General features: G+C 40.2%; 1 protein-coding gene and 1 non-coding gene across 2 annotated transcripts in view; both read right to left on the reverse strand.

Annotated features, from left to right (window-relative positions):
* Positions 1–22,888, reverse strand: part of LOC106143747 (EGF-like and EMI domain-containing protein 1) — a 649,376-nt gene that overhangs the window by 248,178 nt on the left and 378,310 nt on the right. The gene's annotated exons all lie outside the window — the stretch shown is intronic.
* Positions 8,003–8,130, reverse strand: LOC113456897. Its single transcript, XR_003377629.1, has one exon.

A 22,888-nucleotide genomic window follows, 5' to 3' on the forward strand; every position in this document is an offset into this window, starting at 1 on the left:
ATAAAACACTTTGAGTCAGACCCTCAAAGTTTGAACCAACACCAGCTACTTAGTCATGTTGGACTGAACTGCCTTCTTGACTCCCACTCTGCTGGCCAAGGAAGTCACAGAAACCAGCCCCTCCCCACTCCACATATTTAAAAATCCAAACCTGGTTAACAGGAAGTGTTCAATTGCTTTCTGTTTAATTTAAATTGAACAATAGCAAGACTATCTTCTGATACAGCCTATTGTATACTTTTCAATACAGAAAGCTCAAAAACAATCTTGATTTCCCTGGATATACTTTCATGCAATTCTGTTATCTGTCAACTGTTGGCTGAATAATCCGAGAAAAAGTTAAAGCCCCGATGCCTTAATCTGTTGACTTTCCAGTTGCACACTGACATTCTATGAATATAAGACACACACACACACACACACACACACACACACACACACACGTGATTCAATGGCATCAATTTCTACTTATTTCTAAAAAGAAAATGAGAACATATGGTACATGCTAGGTAACCTCATGTGCCCATAAAAATACATGAAAACATAAAGTTTTGTTATCAGTTAAAAATTTTCTGGGTTTGTAAGAAAGTATTTGAAAGTCATTGACTTTGAAGATGGTTCTGAAAACCAGGTCAACACTTAGGATTTTAAATTGCAGTTTTATAAGACTCAGGCATGATAGATTTCAGGCTGTTTCATGTAGCCAATGTCATTCAAGGTTGCAAATAAATTTGGTCTTTCAAAAGCAAGATGAATGACAAAATTCTCTGACACACAGCAAGTCTTCCAGGTTTGTCGTGACAAAAGTTCAATGATACCATCAAGGCTATCAGTCCATCTGTAATGACAAACTGCAGTCTCTTGGGGGAATTAAATATGATGGCAGCAAGAGCAGCACTGCATTTCTCTTACAGGACAAAAATCATAGTACAGCCTGAAAGGAGGAAAAAAAATATCTGCATAAAGCAGCTATTAATTTTTCCCTTTCAGCAAAATTAGTATATTTGGTTCTTTGTATGTGATCATTTTATTAAATGGGGCATCTATCTCAAGTTTCATGCTTCATTTAGTCTGTTGTTTCGATGTTAGTGAATTTTCATATGGATTTTAGAAGCTTGACAGCTACAGTGAAGAGAGGTAGTGACAACAGAGCAAAGAGGCAAGAGGAGAAATGTTTGATTTTAATTCAAAATTTTCTCCAAACTAAATAATATATGTCCTCCAGCTTATCATGCATACTATTGCTTTGTTTTGAAGGGACTTTGTGTTTCCTTTGTGAAAACTTCCACAAAGTGTATGTAAACCTTACATACCATCTTGATTTTGTTTTTTGAAACAGGGTTCCTCTGTAACTTTGGGGCGTGTCCTGGAACTAACTCTTGTAGATCAGACTGGTCTTGAACTCACAGAGATCCGCCTGTCTCTGCCTCCCAAGTTCTGGGATTAAAGGCGTGTGCCACCACCACCCTGCTATGAGCTTGATTTTTAAGCAAGTAGGTTTAATGAAGTTATGATCTATAGATCTGACTGCAGTCAGTGTCTACAGAAAATCAGTCTAGCTGTATTTAGGTGTCACGTTTTAAAAATTCTTTGCAAGTTAAAGTGACCTATTGCATCACTTCCTATCACTAGCGAATTTGTGTTTGCCATGTCTTAGATCCCTCTAATTTGTTGACATTTTGGATTACATCAAAAGTACATAAAATATCTCTTCTGAAGATTATAGGTAAATGTAGAAATGACTTCCAGCTACAATTTGTCTTAGGTTATTATTACAATGTTGTAAATGTGGTCCCATTTAAAAATCAGCCTGATTCTCTCTATTTCAGTCACTAGGAAATAAAGAAGACCTCAGAAAAATTATATAGACCTCCATGAGTCTCCTGAGGCTCAATTGAGTGTCTTCTACTATTTATCATCATTGATGAAGATAGAAGGAAATAAAAACCCATGCCATCAGACAACAGGGCACCAAACTCATGGTTCTGAGCACCTACTGTCTATTTCTATACTGTCATGAGTGTCAGGTCACATCTCTGTTCTCACTCATTTCAAAGAGTGTGACAGTCATCCACTAAAATATTGAGTACTGTAGTTATGAAAATCCCCTTCCCCTTTGAAATCTAGCCTGAGTGCTCTAACTGTTGTGAAAACAAATGCCTTGTTACATTTTCTTTCACAGAAAACTATTTAAAAAAGACTCAACAGTTTATCCAGTGAAGAAAATTGATGACAAAAGTTACAAAATAATTCCACACTAGTTCAGAATTATGTATAATAAATGGTTGTGTGCTTAGTGGTAGACTCACAAATCACACTCTTAGATCACAGTCCTCTGCATGAATGGGGAACTGGAACCAAATTCATCCGTCGTAATCAAGAGAGCGAGTGCATGCTTTACAGCTGCATTTATAGTAAAAGAGAACACACCCAGGTGGGCTGGTATCTTAAAGGCTATTGTTTGAAGGAGCTCTCACAGCACCTCCCCCTTTTGTTTAAATAATAGCATTCCAAATCCAATATAAAACTATATACACTAGGAACAGATATCAAGTATATGATTAAAATTACAATCAGTATAAACAATATTAAGCAAGAAACATATGATAAATGTTTTAATAATCATTCTATCCTAAGGAGTCTAAGTCTTATATTAGAATTGGCCTGGCTAGGTCAGTTGGTAAAGCATGAGACTCTTAATCTTATGGTTGTGGTTTCGAGCCCCACATTGGGCATTATTTATTGACAGAGGAGTCTGTCCCATCCAATCCTACAGTTGTTCATTCCCAAAGAAATACACAGAGTCTTATATTACTTATAAACTGGTTGACCTATTAGCTCAGGCTTCTTATTAACTCTCATACCTTAATTTAACCCATAATTCTTGTCTGTGTTAGCCACGTAGCTTGGTACCTTTTATCAGCAAGGCATTCTCATCTTGCTTCCTGTGTGACTGGGTGACAACTGCAGATTGAGCCTTTCCTCTTCCCATAATTCTCCTGTTCTCATCACCATGCCTATACTTCTTGCCTGTTCACCCTGCCTATACTTCCTGCCTGGCTACTGGCCAATCAGCATTGTATTAAAACAATACAAGTGACAAATTTTTACAGGCTACAAGATGATTGTCCCACAGCAGAAAATTGTGGGAAAAAAAAAGAGAAAAACACAGGATACATGTTCATAGAAGAATTCTACCATAAAATGCTGCATTAAATAAATATACACATGCACTGGGACTGAGACAATTACAAAGGCTACATCCATGTAATACAGCCTACTTGTTATTTTAAAGAAGTTTAATGAAAGTTATGGAAATACTGTAACTATAGCATGCTCTCTTTAAGCTTGTCCTAGATCACAAAGCTTGCAACAAATCATCCCACTAAGTAACTAGTTTGAAAAGTTATTCATCTTCTTAACATTGTTATCACTTGTTCCTGGTTAAGATATTGGCAGTTTAGCAGGTAAAGGCTCTTGCTACCACACATGAAGACCTGAATTTTCTCTTGAAGACCTACATGGAGCAAGGAAAGGACTGACTTCCTCAATTTGTCCTCTGACCCTTAGGAGTGAACAAATATGCCTGTGCACGTGCACACACACACACACACACACACACACACACACACACACACACAGAAATGCAATAAATTTAAGAAATTGGGATACATTTGTGCTTTTAGAGCCGAGGATGCTCTACTAGACCCTGCTAGTAGAGAATGCATCAGCATGAACAAAGCCTTGAACTCAATTCTGAACACTGTGTAAAATTAAATGTGGTGGCAATCTTCCTGTTATCTCAGACTTGAGTAACAAGTTTGAAGCCATTCAGGACTACACTCTATAATAGATATAGAATATTTGATGTTTTAGAAGCTTACTTGAAACTGAAAATGTCTAATGAAATAAGCAGTTGCATGTTAACTACAGTGACAGTCAAGTTAAGGACGTTGTGATGGTTTGAGTCAGAATGGTGCCATATGCTCAAAATTTGAATGGTTGGTCCCCAATTATTGGAACTGTTTGGCAAGAATTCGGAAGTGTGGCCCTGTTGGAGAAGGCACAGCCTTAGTCTGTCACTTCAAAAGCCCACTCTGGGTGCAGGTCACTCTTCCTGCCTGGAATTTGCTGATCAGATATAAGCTCTCAGCTACTGCTCCAGCACCATGCCTGCCTGCCTGCTGCCAACATCTCTGGTATAGTAATTATGAACTAACGTTCCAAAACTGTAAACAAGGCCCTAATTAAATAATTTATTTTATGTGTTGCCTTGGTCGTGGTGTCTCTTCACAGTAATAGAGGAATGGCTAAGTCAGATGTGTATTGGATCTGAATTGCAAATCTTTCTTTTCTTTAGTTCATGTAGTGTTTACCCTATTCTGCATCTGTAAAATGAGGCTAATGACATTGATACCTCCTCTATCAGTTGTTTGTGAAAAATTAAATAGATTATGTAAAATTGATGACCTGTGAAGGTTCAATAAACTAAACTTCCAGTAAGTAGTATCATCATTTTCCCAATGGTAATTACTTAAAACTTTTATTCTCCTTTAAAATGTTATTCTATTTATAGTAAAGTGATCTTCTAAAACAAATTGCTTTAATTCAAATTCTTTGTGCAGTTTATAAATAATCCTCATCAATTTATTGCACAAAAAGTTGTTCCGTTGAACGACATGATTTATGTAACACCTGAGTTTACTGTACTTTCATCAGGAAAAGTCACAGGCACAATTATACAATATAACTAAAAAAATCATATAAAAAAGTAAAAGTAAGCTGTGAGGTGCAATGAATAAAAGCACTCATTTCAAAGACCTCCTAGAATCTTGAGTTTGATCCCCTGGGCCCATGCAGAAATGGTGTATACAGTGACTCACACCTGCAATCCCAGCCCCCGTATTTTCTCTGTGTCTCTCACCAATACATAAAACAAATAAATATCTTAAGGTTGAAATAATTCATCTTTTCGTTTCTGTATCCTTTACATTTCTGTATGCTATCAACAACACAAGTATAGTCATATACTGTGATGTAATGTAAATATAATTGTATTATATCACTTTATAAAGTATTCATTTTCATTAGAATTTTATACTGAGTAGTAATTGAAGTTCACAAATCAGAATGACAAAGGATAATTATGCATAAAAAGGTTGAATAAAACTGTCTGAATTATCATGGTGATTCTAGAAACTTCAATTGTAGAATAGTGTTACACGATCACATGAAGAGTTACAGGGATCAAGCTTGCTGAAAGAGGAAGAATCAGCCTCCTGTAGCCATGAGCTCCCACACAGGCTGCCCAGTCCCATATGGCTAGTCATGGATACATGTGCATATTGACAACATGAGTAGTAGATTATAAATTATCTTTATAATTATTATAAACATTAGTAGATTATAAATATATTCATGTGTACATTAGTATATAGATTCAACAAAAATGATGAAAGACAAGGTCATGAATTTGGGAGTGGGGACACTGGAGGAGTTAGTGCTAGAAGTGACAAAGATGCAGTACCCGTGTGTGCAGTTTTCAAAGACAAACTATTCTAACACTCAAAAACAAAAGGAGGAAGGAAGGGAAGGAAAGGAAGGAAGGTGAGAGAGAGGGAAGAAGGGAGGGAAGGAGAGAGGGAGGGAGAGAGGAAGACGAATAAGCCTCCAGAATGAAGCACAATGTGCGGTCCCAAAGTCATCTCTTGGCCAGCTTCCCAAATGGTCTTGCATCATGGGCTCATGGCAGTCACAGATATGACATTTGTGTGCAGTGTGTTTTACACAAAGTACTGATGTATCCTGAGACATGTCAAGGAGATAAATTGTACCCGTAGGTATTTGTTCATGAAGTAGCCTTTTATAATTTAGAAAAACCTCTTAGTTGAATATATGACAAATGCAAATAATTCCTGGATGGAAAACTCAGCTATTAATTTATATTTTATAAAGAAACTGAGACAGTAAGCAATCATTCTCAGTATCTTATTTAGTAAATGTCATTATGTTTATCCCACAGCTTCCAAGGAGGAAGACTTTATTGGTTTGGAAGTTCATCTTCAAAAGCTTGCTGGTTTCTAGGGATGCATGAACTCAACCATTTGTTTTAACTTAAGAGGAAAGGCTGTATTTTCTCTCACTATGATGTGAGCTTTCTTCCTCAAAAAAAGTTTCCTTCTCTCATCCCATCCGGTTCATCAGAAATTATTGTCTGATTTAAAATATCAGTTTCCATCCAGTATGAATACAACATCAATACCGTTGGCGTTCAGTTCATCACTGCAGTGCTGTGCCATGCATCTCCCCAGTCACTGGACAGGCAGCTTTTACAGCCTTGACAACTATGTGTTTGTGAGCTCCTAAAACCACCTTTTAATTTCCTTCATTTAATTTTCTACTTTAAAATGGAGGGGGATAAAGCCTTAGTGAAAATATTTCTTCAGTCTCAGAAGATTGATCTAAAGGAACAATTTTTTCTCTTCTTTTTTCTTCTCTTCTTTCTTTCTTTCTTTCTTTCTTTCTTTCTTTCTTTCTCTCTTTCTTTCTGTTTGCACATCTCCATGTGAAGGGTGTGAAGGTGTGTTCATAAATACCAGATACACCAGGACATAGAAAGGTGCTATGGAGCCAAAGTTGAAATTCTGACTCCAGCTCTTCTTGGTGACATATCTATTAGTGCCTCTGTATAAGGAAATCACCCTGAAATTCAGTGACTGAAACTACAATTACTTTATTATCTGGAAGGTTCTGTGGGTTAAGACATAGAAACAGGCTTGTCTTGGCAGTCTTAGCTCCAGTTAACTCTCCAGTTAACTCAAATTGTGGCTGGAGCTGGAAGTACTAGAAGATGCTAGCCTTTGGTTTCTTCTCTTCCTCCTCCTCCTTCTCCTTTTCTTCCCTCTCCTCTTTCTAACCCCCCCCCCACTCTCCTTTAAACTTATGCTGTTCCTGATGGTCTCTTCCTTAGGGTAGGTAGCTCGGTAATCTCAGAGCATGCCAACCATGGACAGATGGATTGACAGAGCTACAGAAGGCCAGAGTCTCAAAATGATGCTCCAGTGGGTGTGGACCCTCAGTCCTGACCTAACCTTGGGAACACCCACAGCATCACTTCCTGCTACATACTGGTTGTTTCTTAGGAGACTCTAGCGAAATGTAGATTCAAGCAAAGGGATGAGGCCCCTCTTGATGAGGCACGAACACAATTGTTGAAGCCTTCTGGGAAGGGTGCTGCTATTACAGACAGTTCTTCTTCCAAACCCTAACTTTATACACTTTTGTCACTTGTCTACAAAGCAGAAGTACCCTGTAGTGCTTGTTCAGGTTTTCCAGAGATTCTAAGAAGATAATCCTCTTTCTAAACATTTATAACAACAACAGAATGACACCCCATAAATTTAAGCTTTTATTGATGCCTTTGCCTCTCAGCGTGACTATCACCCCAGCTTCAAAGCTTTCATTATTTTTCCCTGAGTTTTCACCCCCTCTACAAACTCACCAAAGCTGTGAAGTTAGCTCCTGTCTATAGAAGCCTCCAGACTTCACTTTAGTTATGTATTTGTACGTGTGTGAATCATCTGTGTGTGAATCCTGCTTCTGAGGACTCTAAATAGTCGCCCATTGGTACAGGTTGGCTTGTTTGGGATTGATTTAGCCTGCAGTAATGATGCAAATAGCAGAAAAGATATATAAACTATGACCAATGGTGAAAATGAGGCAGAACAACACAGCGATCACATTGTAAAGAATGCCTGATGCTAACTCAGGTCCACTCTTTTAACAAGGTTTCTTTTTTTTTTCCCCACCTTGAGATTTTCTGTTTTTTGAAAAGTGAAAATATATATGAAAAGTAATAACTCTGAAAGACTTGATAACTAAACTAGTTACCTGACAAATTTGTATGGTTGGTAATTTCTTTTTTACAGTATTGAATTATCATACTCACTTCTCTTTAATTTATGTTTAATTTAAAAAGAATAGCACAGACAGTGCTACTGGAAAATGTTGGGTCATACAGTCAACGCTGTGGTTTTCTCCAGTAAGGGCTCTTTTCTCCACCCCTTTGTCTAGGAGGAGTGTATCAGCCAAGTCCTGCTTCATCAGACTCAACCTTCTTGGTCCTCCAGTTTAACAAGGTTTCAAAGGTTATGGTCACCTTAGTAACAGAAAGAGAGATGGCCAAGTTAAACACCTGGCTATGAATTGGAAACCTTAGGTCTTCAGTTATAAGGAACATAGAATACCTTCTTATGACAGAATCTCAGACCTAACTGGTATTTCAGCGATCACCTCTCTCCTCACAGAGGAATCAACACTGCGTCTCTTTCTAATGCAATGAAATCTGAACCAAGAACAGCACCCATATCAAAAAGAAAGACCGGGGCCCCTTCTAGACTGAACCACAGGCCACCAGTCCTGCAAAGTTTTAAGTAGGACTTGCTTTCTTGCTCTGTGCCTAATCATTTAAATTCCATAAAAAAAGAAAATCACAATACATTAAAATTTCAAAAAGCCATTTGGGAATAATACAACTCTAGCATTCTCATTTCCCGGGAGCCCAGAGATATTTCAGATGAATTTGCAGTTGAACTCCAGGAATGTCAGGTCTCAGGAACAACAGACGAAGAGGCTCTAATTAGCTGTGATGAACACTGATTATAGAGCACGGATATAACAATGATTGCAAAAGAAAAAAACAAGAGGTAATGCGGCGGTCCTCCATATCAAGTGGGGCTGTGTAATTAGAGGAATTTAATCCCAGCAGGCAAATGGATGTATTTGTATTTGTGCCATTTTGTGGCTTTATAGCAGGGAGTTGTTCTCTGAAAGCACAAAGGCGATGGAAGCATACTTATTCCCTGTGCTTTATCTATTATCCATTTAATTTGTATGTTTTTTTCTTGGTCATTTCCTGCTTCCTTCTTGTTCTCCACAGAAAATCCATTTCCTTCTCAATATCTGGTACTGTTACCTGATTAGAGCGATCTATTTAGAACAGCCCCTAATCGTTCTGATTAATAGAAGAGACATAAGCTCACAGGGAAGAGGAGATGCTATTTTTATATGAAATATGTGCTTTTAAGTCAATGCTGTCTCTCTCACATCTCCAAAACACAACAAGAAAACTGTGCCTGGCAGTGACCCCAGGGACGGTGCTGATGTCCAGAAGCCCTGAGAGGCTGGCCAGAGTATGACTGATCATAAACAAATCTCTTAAACCTAAGAAGCCCATTGGTCATCTGCACTGCCACAGAAGGACCAGTCACTTGTTAGGAGATCATGGGATTCTCTTGAGCAGGAGCCTCTTTTGAAAGTCACTGTCTTTTGATTCCCTGATGGCCTGATGGAAGAGACAGGAGAGGAATGAGGACCACACCAAGCCCTGCAAAATACACAAAGACAAAAGCAGCTCACAACAGCCTTAGCTACTGATAGCAAGTTCCTGCCGCCCTGCGGATTGCTCACAAAGCCCCTTTCCTGGGCTCTTCTGTAATTAGGTATTCAAGCTGGAATGAAGAACAAATGTAAGATCTGTTTTTACATTGTAAGAAGTTATTGTTGGTGAAGTTAGATTGAGTGGCATAATTCCTTGTTGTGACAGATTGTCTGTGTTTGCTCTGGGAACACCGTGTAAGTGTAGAGAAGAAGCATAAATTGTTAGGCACACACGCCACACATCCATGTGCTCTGCACCTTCTTTAATATTTCTATCTAATAATGCTCTAGATTTAACCAGTACAATACAAGCATAGTCACTCATATGAAAATTATACCTCAGATTTTACTATCCTACAATTTAAAGCACAAAAATATCCTCTGATGGAAAGCAAATTATGCTGCCTGTGATTTATGAAAAATGTGAAGAGAACGCCTCATTGTCATACACATTTACTAAAGATCTGCTATCAAAGGCACTTCATAATTCCTTTTGGGGGCACATATTTGTAACAGAAATGATCATACATCCACACTGATATATACATAAACCAAATATTTCTAATAAGCTCCTGTTACATGGCAGGCAAAAGATATGGACAAAGCAAGCCCTGGACAGAATTGCCAGGGTCCACTATGCTCAATGGGTCTCAAGGCCACAATGGTGCACAGGAGGAAAACATATGCAATAGTATATGGCCTTCTGCTGCACTGGAATAATCAGTGAAATTTACTCATTAAATATCAGCACTGTATACAGACCAAAGCGTTTAGGGCTGACCTGGGCCTCGGCCTACTAGTTTGGAAATTGTTGTACATTGTGGCTTGAGCCTGGATTAAATGTGCTATGGACTGGCAGTGACAAGCTGCGATCAGTGGGTGCTCAGGGAAGTCCTAGAGCAAGACAGACAAGTAAAGAGTTATAATTTACGAGTTGACATAAATTGCTATGCAGGATCTTGGCAATTTAAATACACAGTAATCTTTTCTGATGATACACAATTACTCACTTTTCTGGTATCTGCCTGATGGTTAAACATGAGGTTAAAACCAAAGCCCTCAGTTTCACCCTAACATGGTCCCAATATCCCCACTTTTTGCCGCAAGAACATTACACATAACAGAAAACAGGACACAGTCTACATGGTAGCGTTGTAGTCTGCATATTGAATGGAAGGGGCATCCTTCCCACAACTAAGAAACCTTTCCAGGAGCTAAAATCCTACCACCCTGATACTCTGCGAAGGCTTTGAGCTTTCTGCCTTCCCGGAGACCCATCTGCAAAGGAAGTAGAACATGTCCTTACCCAGAGGATGGCAAACACTATTGAGTTCCACTCAGAAAACAAGCAAGGACAAAATCAGCATGATGGTTGCCTTAAGATAGGAAAAGTAAGTCACTGTTTCCTAGTCTATTTTTGGAGATAAGGGATAGGTGAGTGCCTGAATCAGAAACCATGAGGGGCTAATAAAAGCAATAAATAAAAAATGATGGTTTTGTCTAAAAATGTATCACCCCGATTTTGACCAAATAGCGGGTAAATTCCAATGTTACTTTCTAAAGCCTGAGTGATAATAGAAAAAAGATCCAATTCCCCAGCCCCCATCTTGTCAAGCTAATTTTTCCTCAAGGTTGCTGCATGATCATGGTTCTAAGAGTTAATGGTGTTCAAATCCCTGTTTGCATAAGGACACATGTTTTTACTGTAATATTGTTAACAATCTAAATATTCCAAAAGGGAAAACAAAACTCCAGGAAATTGTGCTCATGACCTGGGAAACAGAAAATCATGACAATGTTCAGGGAGTCTTGGTTTCTGAGTGTAGTAATATTTTACTCACATTTTTTTTCTACACATTTATTCTTAAAATGTTCTCATATATGTCTTACAGTCTGGTCAGATATCTCTAGTCTTGCTGTCCTTGGTAACTGTCCCCACTCTGTCAAGGGCACCCACTTTTGCAACATTCCCAGACATGTTTTTATTTTATTTATTTATTTATTTTTTGTCGGTGTTGTTAGAACAAGTTTAGGATGAACCGTTGTTATTAAAGACTTGTGTTGCATACGTTTTTCCTGGGGAGACATGAACAAATGTTCTCACTACCTCTGATAGAGCAGCCATGACAAGCAAAAACAATCCCAGCAAAATCCAACGTTTTGTACAACTAAGCTGTTTATTGGACTTAGTTACTGATCATGGGTGAAGGGTTTCTCATAGGATCATAAGCGGCTACATAACACCAAGTCTCACCCCACATAGTGCCAGTCCATATCCTCCTCTGCGGTCTATATAATCTAGCATTCCATAAGGCCATGAGGCCATGTTCATTGAGGGCAGAATTACATAGAATTGGCTGGGAGGTTTATGAGGGAGCAGCATGAACCCCAGGGGCTGGACCAGTGACCTCATCCTTTTCTCCTTCTGTAAGGGAGTATCAACAGTCAACAGGCCTCACCTCAAGGATCTCTTTCAAATGATCACAGCCTCTCTGATGAATGACAGCTGTCATGCTGGAAAGTCGGTACTCCATAACTTGCTTTCCTGCTCACTAACAAAATAGGACAGGTGCAAAGATAATAGAAATAAGGAAAGGTATTCTTCAAAATGAAGAAGAGAAAATGTGATACTGTCCCAGCACTGAACCAAAGAAAAGCAAGGGTGGCAAGAGCTGTGGGCCTACCACCGGCAGCTGGATTGGCAGAGCTGGAGGGATGGGATTGGAGAAGAAAAGTGCATCTCAGAGAAAGGGAGAAAGATGTGCCTATGATAAAAATTAAGTTCCGTTTACTGTCTCATCTGTCCCTTAAGGAGCACCAGGGGAAGAAGTAATTTCAAAACTGCACCTTCTGTGCTTCTGCATCAATTTTGATTTATGATAGGTACTGGTATTTCAAATATTACATTCCCTATAACTAGGAAAGATGAGGAAAATAAACTGTCCAAACTAGATTTGAGCTAAATCCTATTCTGACTTTTCAAATAGAGAATAATTTCAGTAAGAGTAAAGGTCTTTGTCAAGAGGGGAAAAATAGACACTATATTTAGCTCATCAGAGCCAGGATCAGGGTAATTCAAAAGCATAGCCATCTGAAACTTGGCATAGGATACATCCTTTAAGATATGCTTACTGAAAGGGGAGATATAAACAAGAAAAATGTGTCCTAGAGTGAGAAATTTGGTAAAAGCCTGCATGCATGTGTGCCTTTACAGATGCACACACACTCACATACTCACACAGATGCACATACTCACAAATGTGCACACTCACAGATGTACATTCACACAGATCTGCATACACTCACAGATGCACACTCATACAGATGCACACTTACTCACAGATGCATACCCACAGATGCACACTCACAGATGTAAACACAGATGCACACTCACAGATGCACACACATATAGTTGAACACATACTTACAGATGCACACACACTCACAGATACACACACATACAGATGCACACTTACAGCTGCAAACACTCACTGATCCACACTCACACAGATGCAAACACTCACAGATGCACAGTCACATAGATACACACTCACAGATGCAAACACTTACTGATTCATACTCACACAGATGCACACTCCACTCACAGATGTACACTCATACCAATACTCAGAGATGCAAACATTCACAGAAGCACACTCACAGATGCAAACACTCACAAATGCACACTCACACAGATGGACGCTCACAGACGCATATCACAGGTGCACACTCACATAGATGCACACTCACACAGTGCTAGTTCAGAAGGCTGAAGACTAGAAGAGACTTTCCTTCCCACAGTTCGTGAAGGAAAAATGCCTCTCACCTTTGACCTGAATCCTGAGCTCCCAAAGACAACATTCCTATTAATTATAATCCTCTGTCTAGTGCTGGAAAGCTAAAATCTAAACAATTACCAAGAGTGGTTGAAGGGTTCTGCTTGGCTGAATTGGGGAGAGTTGGTTTGAGATCATCATCCACCCCACAACTGTCAACTCTACAGACTTGTGGCCAGCCTATGTGTCTTTGAAACTGGACATATAAAGCATTCAGACAAATAGCCAGTATATAACTAGACTCTTCCCAGGCAGGAGGATCTATTCTCTTAGCTCATGTTCTGCAAGTACTCTTTCTTTCCGTCTTCTACTCTCTGCTCCTCCATCACCAGCCATCGAAGTTGTGGCTCTCTTTCCTGTTGTGAGAAGCTGTAACTGTACAATTTGACTCCAGAAGGTACTAATGAGCATGACTTTGCCCCTTTGTGATTTTATTTTGGCTTCTTTCAACAAACCAAGAACAGGCTGCTTCTGCCTCCAGAAGGGAAACCCAAGAATATTCTCATTTACCTTACTCACAGCTCTTATGACTTGCAAAGGAAATCAGCAAGAAATCAAACCACTTCCCAAACTCCCAAGTCTATAAAAACACCTGTCTAATTTAGCTGTGGACTCTGTAGGTTCATAGGATCATTAGTTAAAAGGCTGCATTTTCAGGATTTCCACTCTCTGGGATGTTAACTTTCCCTCCAAGCTCACACCAGTGCCGACAAGAATTCTACTTCATGCACCTTTCCTCTCATTCATAATTCTGCACGAATGTACAGACTAAACAAATACAAATAATACTGCTTAGGCTGGAGAGATGGGCTGGCGGTTAAGAACACTCATTGCTCTTGCAAAGGACTTGAGCTTGGTTTCCAGAACACATATTAGCCAATTCGTAACAGCGGGTACTTGTGCTGTAGAAATCTCCTGGCTTCCATGGGCACTTGGACTCATGTGCTTATACTCACACATGTGCACACACTTAAAAAAAATCTAGAAAACACTGTTTCTTCTTGTAGCTATTCCTTCATCTTCTCATTTTATCAGACCTCTTTTCCTGTATCATGTTTTATAGATTGAGCTAGTTCTTGTGTGTTTTCTCTGCAAGCCGACATTTGCTTCTGCAGTTTTCTGAAAGGGTGGCTTCACATTACAAAAGGTCTCCTCAGTTTGAGTCCAGTCTTCTCCTTGTAATTTGTTTTGAGTGATGTCTGGAATCACAGAAAGTTCCTGACTTGATGCCAGCTTCCCCACTGGCCTCCCACTCAGTCTCTTTGTCTGCATCATTTCTATCTGTCATGCTTATGAATGGCCTATGCGATTCTTTGTTTCCAGACTAATTGTCTTAAAATGTGCTCACATCTTCGTATGCTCTTGCTCTGGTGGTATCAATAGTTTGGCCTCCACCGTCACTTTGAGTCTAAATTCCTTTGTTTGCTTTATGTCGCCCTTCATCGGTTTGTGCACAACAGCTCTTTGTTGATAACCATGTCTAATCAAGATTAATCCTTGCAGCCAAGACCCAAGGGAAAAATGAGAATAGACAGGGTATAAAAATAGAAGTGAGACTCTTCATTCTATTTTTTTTCTGCTGTTAGTTGTTGCTGCTATTGTTGCTGCTGTTGTTTTGACAACTTGAAATAGCCTAAGGTCATCTGAAGAGAAGGGACCTCAAATAAGAAAGCAACTACAACCATTTGGCCATATAGGGGCATTTTATAGATTAATGATTGATATGGGAAGAAAGCCCACTGAGGTGGTACCAGTACTCAACATGTGATGCTGAGTTATATGTAAAGCCTATCAGTAAACTATGAAAAGCAAGCCAGGGTGTGGCACTTCTCCATAGCCTCTGCTTCATTCAACTCCTGCTCTTTGGTTCCTGCCTGGAATTCCTGCCCTCACTTTCCTTCATGAGTGACTGTACAACCTGTAAGTCAAATAAATCCTCCCTTTCCAAAGTTATTCTTGGTTAGCATTTAGAATTTTTCTTAATTTTAAATATCAGATTACCATTAGAATTTCAATGCCTGTTCAAGAAAACACCTTACTTCAAGTGGAAACAAAGTTTGAAGAGAGCCGAGGTGTTTATCATACCATTCTGTGAAGGTTTAAGTACAGCTTTCCCCACTTACTTTATTTTGAAAACACACTGATGTTTCCCACTCAGAAGAAACAGGTATGGAATATGAAGCTGCACACAGATTTAGTCAGTGGCTGTCATGAAGGACGTTGGGAAAGGGTAGTGTTTATGAGCTCAATTCTTTTGTTAATACTTCCTTAACTTTATGTTAATGTTGCTTTTTTTGAAGGCTAACCCACAGAGAATGTCATTACCACTATCTCTCGGGGTCACAAGTCTTCCTGAAACAAAACAAACACGAATCTTTTTTTTTAAATATTTATTTATTATGTATACAGTATTCTGTCTGTGTGTATGCCTGCAGGCCAGAAGAGGGCACAAGATCTCATTACAGATGGTTGTGAGCCACCATGTGGTTGCTGGGAATTGAACTCAGGACCTTTGGAAGAGCAGGCAATGCTCTTAACCTCTGAGCCATCTCTCCAGCCCCCAACAAACATGAATCTTTCATGAAAGTGTATCTTCAGATCTGATAGACAATAGATAGTATGAAAGAAAGAGACTAAATCTCAGTTCTGCTCACAAAGCAGATGCTTAGTGAGACGGTGCTGTTTACAGTGGAAATCATCAAGTCTTGGAAGTGATTTTGGTTTGTTCAAAGTATTGGTTCTCAACCCGTGAATCTCTGTCTCTTGGCACGGGGCGGGGGTCACATATCAGGTAGCCTGCATACAAGGTGTTTACTTCATGGTTCACAACAGTAGTAACTACCATTACAGGTATGAAGTAACAAGTAATTTTATGGCTGGGGGTCACCACAACATGAAGAACTATGTTAAAGGGTGGCAGCATTAGAAAGGTTGAGAAGCACTGGTCCAAAGAAAAGACACTCCATACCCAGCTATACTTCCCCAATAGTTGATTTAAACTAATCCTCCACTGAAAGAAATAGATAACATCTGTGCTGTGGAAGCCTATTAACACGCCCCCTGCCAAAGGTTCCATGGAGCCCAGAAGGAGAATGGATACCCTAGAAAGGACAGGCGCCAGGAAAGGGGTGTACAGTTTCCACAATGTATAGATCATTCACTTGTTCGAGGACCATCTCTGCTGCCAACCTTGACTCTTTAGGCATGGTTTACAGTGGTTGGATGAAAAGATAAGAAACATTCTGATACAAGCTTTCTGGCCAACAACTTTTCAGAACAGACCCACTTAGGGCATCATCACTTTCACAAACAGCCCGAACTCACCAGTTTTGTTAGCTGTAGAAGAGCAACTTAAACTTTGCAGCTCTGGAGCTTTGTCTATGGTGACAATGGAGGCAAGGTCAAGTCCTCCAAGACTCAGATATCAGAGGTGCCCATGAGCATAAATACAAACTCCCCAAATCCATTCCACTGGGGAAAGGATTCCTGTTAAGACCCCAGAAGCTCACAGATGCTCAAACACTTGGTCTCTGGCCTCTCACAAACCACCTCATTGCCTTCCCAATGCAGTGCCGTACCTTCATCTGGTTCTAATGTACGCACACATGTCTAGTTGAATTGGCTTCCCTGGGGAATTGCATTTTAACTCAAGAGCTTGAGATTTTCAATGGCATGCCTATGATCAGTTACAAATTGCTGAAAGTCTTATAATTGTTCTCTTAATTTTTTTATATGAGCTCGATGTTTACTTTCTGATCACCTTGAAACCTTCCAGCATTTCAGAATAATGTTTAAAACATGGTATTATTAAGAACTCTGAGATTACAGCTGTGAAAACAGACATGTGTCATTATAATCAGTAAGAATGTCCCCTTAGCTGGAATTTCGGCATGTAAAAGGAAGTCATGCAGAGAATTCAGAGTAAGAACCAAAAAAGCAAGAAGAGAAAGGGGGAGGGGACCAATCACGCTAAGAAAAGGGTGTTTCTTCTCCTGACAACTCATTTGAAAATATGAAAGTGAATTAATGCTCGAACAGAAGTCTCTTTCATCGGGAATGGGGTGCTGCCCTGCAATAGCTTGTACAATTCCTTTGCATGTTGTATCTAATAAGGTACTTTCTCTTTCCTGCTGAAAATGGTTACTAGCCTATCTCCTTTAGTGTGGGCTCTCAGGTGCCAGACCTTCTAGTATACCTCTGTTAAGACAGCACCTGAACAGAGTCGATATTCAATATTTATACTTGAAAAAATGACAAAGATAGGAAAAGTGTAGAAAGAATATTTTTATTAAACTCACACACAGAATGAGGACAGAAAGCTTATCTCATTTGAGGATTATATTAATAGAAGCAAATGGCTAGGGTATATTAGTGCACTTGTGAACACAAAGAGCAAGAAAATTCTCCAGCACTCCTTTAGGGAAATAGTTTCCTTCAGGCTAATGTGTGTGTCCATCTGTATGATTGCCTTAAGGCAAGGGATGCCATGAGGAGCAGTGGGAAAAAAAAATAAAAAAACAGAAGATGGCATTCCTCGTGAGATGTGGTTTTATGAGAAGTCTTGACAAGTGAAAATGATGAGACCCTCCGAGTCCTTTCTGAAAATGGAGCTCAGGAACTTCTGAACTGTCAAGAGGGAAGACATTCCAAAACGGAACTGGCAAAGTGAAAGAGTAATACTGTCACAGATGTGCTCTGCCATATCACAATGTGTCTCTCAGCTCAGACTCCACCCAGTGCCTGTATCACCTCATAACCCCCATGCCTCTTTCACCTCATATCCCACCCAATGCCTCTCACCTCATACCCCACCCAATGCCTCTCACCTCATACCCCACCCAATGCCTCTCTCACCTCAAATCCCACCCAATGCCCCCTCAACCCATACCCCACCCAATGCCTCTCCCACCTCATACCCCACCCAATGCTCCCTCACCTCATACCACACCCAATGCCCCTCTCCCCTCATATAATATTTGTATCTGAATTCAGTATGTTCCTATTTAAAGGGCATCTATATGTTTCACTGAGCTGAACGGATGTTAATAGTGAAAAGGGCATACAAAGGGCCTGGAGAGACAGCTCATTTGCTCAAGCTGGTTAAGCCATACAAGTGTGAGAACCTCGGGTTCAACCCAACAACTCCCATTAATAAACTATCATGGTGGCACACATTTGTAATCCTAGAGTTGGGGAGGCAGAAGCAGGCAGATACCTGGGGCTCACTGACTATCTAGCCTATGCTACTTGGTAAGTTTCAGGTCAGGGAGAGACTACGTCTCAAAAAGTGGTTTTGAAAACTAGGTGAGCAGCACTTGATGAGCACCTCTGAAAGTTGTGCCTCACCTTTCCACACATGTGTACCTGCACAACATGGGCAGCTTCTCACACTTGAATATGCACAGGCAATGAAATATAAATCACACAGAGAGACACCACAGACAGGTGATCAACCACCCAGTGAGATCCACGAACGTCTACACCCTTCTTCGTGGGGAGCGGGAGGGAGGGAATGGAAGCAACTTTGTATGTCAGCAAATGACTCTCAGAGGATCTGAAGAGACTCAGAGAACACAGTCTGTGACAAAATCTGTCCCAGTCTGATGATCTTTCTCGGTCTTCCCTCCTGAGATATGAACTTAAACTTTTCAAATTAATGGAATTCAGGGCAGGGGGCAGTAGTTTCATAAGTAACTACATTCTATTTTTATGGATTCGGTTTTGGGGTAGATCAAGGCACTTCAGAGAAAACCTGTCCTTGTGCTCGGGGCAGGAGGGAAAGGAGGTAAGAGAGGCCCACTACAAGGTAGCATGGAGGGCCTTCCAGCTTCTCCTCACTTAAAGAGCTCACCCAGCTGATATTACACTTCAGTGACCCTTTTCTGAACACTGATCACATCTAAGTTCCTGGTGGACTTCCCTGTCTGTACTGGCAAATGTTTCCTAGACATGAAGCATTCCTGGTTGAGAAACTTCTGTGATTATTTCCTCAGATAGAGGGCTAGAAACTTTCTATGAGTCACCACAATCTCAGTCATCAGAAATAGACATTAATTCAAAAAATAACAATGAGAGCAATAAAGGGAGATGCCCAATGTCAAACAATAGTTTCTAAATGTGTAGGCATTAGGGTATGCACTGCATGAATTCACCAATTATCTATATAAAATAGTGTCTATTTCAGATTCTGGCTACTCAGCAAGTTCCAGGCTTCATCTAGATTTCTCTGACTTTCTGGTGTAGGGATTACAGGTACAGGTCACCACCAATGGCTTTTTCAGGGACACTGGGAACCTAATCTCAGGTTCTTGTGCTTGCACAACACACTTCCCCCAACCCCGAGCTACCTTCCTGATCCCTCAACATAGGGTGAGGTTCTTAAATGTTCTATCCAGGCAAGCATCGAACACCTGGGTTCATAATGCCTCTCTTGACCCTGAATCCCAAGTAGTTTAACCTACAGGAATCATGACTTCACCTGACTAAGAATCAATACTAAAGTCATTTTATGTCATAATCAAAATGTTCTCAATTGATGGAGAATATGAAACTACTTAAACAGAATAGAATTTTCTAAGGATATGAATTTTAAAAGTAAAATAGTCTAATATATGTGTGTTAAAAACATGATATGTTATTTTCCCTTAAGAGCTTTATAATGATTCTTTCACTTGCTTATTTCTCTTGTCTCATTCTCTCTCTATTCATACCTTCCTGAATAAATCATACTACCTTGCTTACTCCCTTCCAAACTTTCATTTCTCTGCTTTGAATTCTTTCTTAAATTAGAAAAATTTTATATTCTAGTCAAGAGCCATAAATCTCAGGAATGTCCAGAAGTGTTAAACAATGGTCTTCTCATTATGAACTTTATTATCTATTAGTGAAAACACTAGCACAAAATGACCATAAACCACATAGTATTTGAAAGTCAAGTAAAGGAATAAAATAAGACCAGAAAGTGTTTCAAAGGGAAGGAACTTGTTATCTTGGTAAGAAGAGATCACCTCATAATTTTTGGTTGTTTATTTGTCTGTTTGTGTTTTTGAGACAGGGTTTCTCTGTGTGGGCCTAGTTGTTTTTGAACTTGCTCTGTAGACCAGGCTGACCTTGAATTCATAGATGTCTTCCTGCCTCTGCCTTGCAAGAGTTGGAATTAAAAGTGTGCAGTGCTATCACCTAGTGTATCTTATGATTTTTTATAATTTTTTATTAATTAAATTTATTCATTTACTTTACATTGTGACCACAGTTTCCCCTCTTCCTCTATTCCTGTCTCCTCCCCAAGCTCTCCACCACACCTCAATATACCCTTCCTCCGTTTCTGTTCAGAAAGGGACAGGTCTCTCATGGGCATCAACAAAGAATGGCATATCAAGTTGAGGTTGAAATAAACTCATTCCCTTGTATTAAAGTGGGGTAAGACAACCCAGTGTGAGGAATAGGCTCCCAAAAGCCAGCCAAAGAGTTAGGGACAGCCTCTGTTCCCATTGCTAGGAGTTCCACAAGTAGACAAAGCTACACTACTGTTACACATATATATGTAGGGAAGGTCTAGGTTGGTCCCCTGTAGACTCCTTGGCTGTTGATCCATATTCTGTTAGCTCCTATGAGTCAGGTTAGCTGTTTCTGTGGGTTCCCTTGTGATGTCCTTGATCCTTCTAGCTCCTAAACTCCTTCCTCCCTCTCTTGGGGGATCCCCAAGCTTGGCCTAATAGTTGACTTAGGTTTCTGCATTTGTTTCCATCAGTTACTGAATGGAGACTCTCTTATGACAGTGGGGGTAGTCACCAATACTTCTGCACTTCACATAGACAGGATAGCCTGTAGTTCAAAGATTGTGTGTCTGAGCTGGAGTCCCAGTTCCTCCATTGGAAATCCCACTGTCATAGGAGATAGCTAATTCATGTTATGCACTCACCATTGTTAGGAGTCTTAACTGGGGTCAGCTTTTTAAATTCCTTGGAGTTTTCCTTGCATCAAGTTTCTCCCTGACCCCTAAATTCCCCTCCTTTCCAGTCTTTTCTTTCAGTACTCTTATCCCTCCTATCACGCTCTAAACCAATCTCTCAAGTTCTCATCTCCACCCAATATATCTCTTCAATTTTTCCTTCCCCAGGAGACCCATGTGTCCTTCATTTAGGCCCTCCTTTTTCCCAGCCCCTCTGGGTCTATGAATTTTAGCCTGTTACTTTGCAGCTAATATCACTAATAAGTGAATACATTCAATGTTTGTCTTTTGGGGTTTGGGTTACCTCACTCAGCATGACGTTTTCTAGTTCTACCATTTGCCAGAAAAATTAATTTTTTAAATAGTTGAGTAATAATCCATTGTGTAAATGTATTACATTTTCTAGGGCATCTAGGTTGTTTCCAAGTGTTGGCTATTATGAATAAAATTGCTATGAATATAATTGAGCAAATGTCCTTGTGACTGAGCATACTTTGGGTATTTATATACCCAAAAGTGGTATGGGTAGACTTCAAAGTAGATAAATTCCCAGTTCTCTGAAAAACACCATATTGATTTCTAATGTGACTGTACAAGTTTACACTCCTACCAGCAGTGGAGAAGTGTTTCCCTTGTTCCACATCCTCTCCAGCATAAACTGTCATTCATATATGACAAGAACTTCAAATCCTACAAAGGACACTGTCAATAGGACAAAAAGGCAGCCTACAGAATGGGAAAAGTTCTTCACCAACTTCATATCAAACAGAAGATTGATCTCCAAAATATATAAAGAACTCAAGAGACAAGACACTGAGAAATCAAATAATCCAGTAAATGTTGTGTTGGGTCAACTCGTCGCCCTGGTTCTAAACCCGAGTGGTAGCTGGGCTGGTCAGCTCACTAGCTTTCTCTCATTGTTACTATGTGGTTGAACTCTCAAGCCCTTCCTTGGCGAGCTTATACCCAGTGCAGCCTACAGCAAGGAGCAGGGCCACTTCTCCCGCTCTCAGGCCCTCAGATCTGGGTCCTTCTTACTCATGTCACCAGGGCCAAGGCAAGGTGCATGACCCTCTCCCCAGATTGCTGTAGGGTGCATACAAGGAGAGGAAAGGTCAGATCTCCTGCTTTCATGTCTTCAGGCCTGGCTCACATCAGTCCTCAACAACAGGATAAATTGTAGTGTGCTGCCTAGGTGAGGTGCAAAGACAGCTTTTGTGTGTATTATAGTTGGTGTAGGGCAGGGCTAGTTCTCTCTCTTTCATGACTTCAGGACCAGCTCTTTTGCCTTCCACAGGTGGCAAGAGATGGGAGGGTGGCCATCCTTTCCTCACCCATGCTGCCACATGGCAGAGTGGGGGTGAGGTCAGCTCTCATGCCCTCAGGGTTGGCTCATCTGCTTCCTGACCACAGGGTCAGCTCTAGTGTGCTTCCTAGGTGAACTGTTGGAGCATGTGACTAGCCTACAGATACAAAAAAAGCAGGATCTCCAAGACACAGGACAAAAATAGAATATTCAAGAGGAGCCCCAGTGAGTCCCCAGTGTAGGTCATGTATCAGAAACCAGATACCTGAGCCAGAGCAATGACTCCTGTCAGTGAACACTTGCTAGTAAAGATGAATGGACCAAAGGGTCAACTGTGTGACTCAACCAGCCATACCA

Source organism: Microtus ochrogaster, chromosome 1 (assembly GCF_000317375.1).
Source record: "Microtus ochrogaster isolate Prairie Vole_2 chromosome 1, MicOch1.0, whole genome shotgun sequence".
Classification (NCBI taxonomy): domain Eukaryota; kingdom Metazoa; phylum Chordata; class Mammalia; order Rodentia; family Cricetidae; genus Microtus; species Microtus ochrogaster.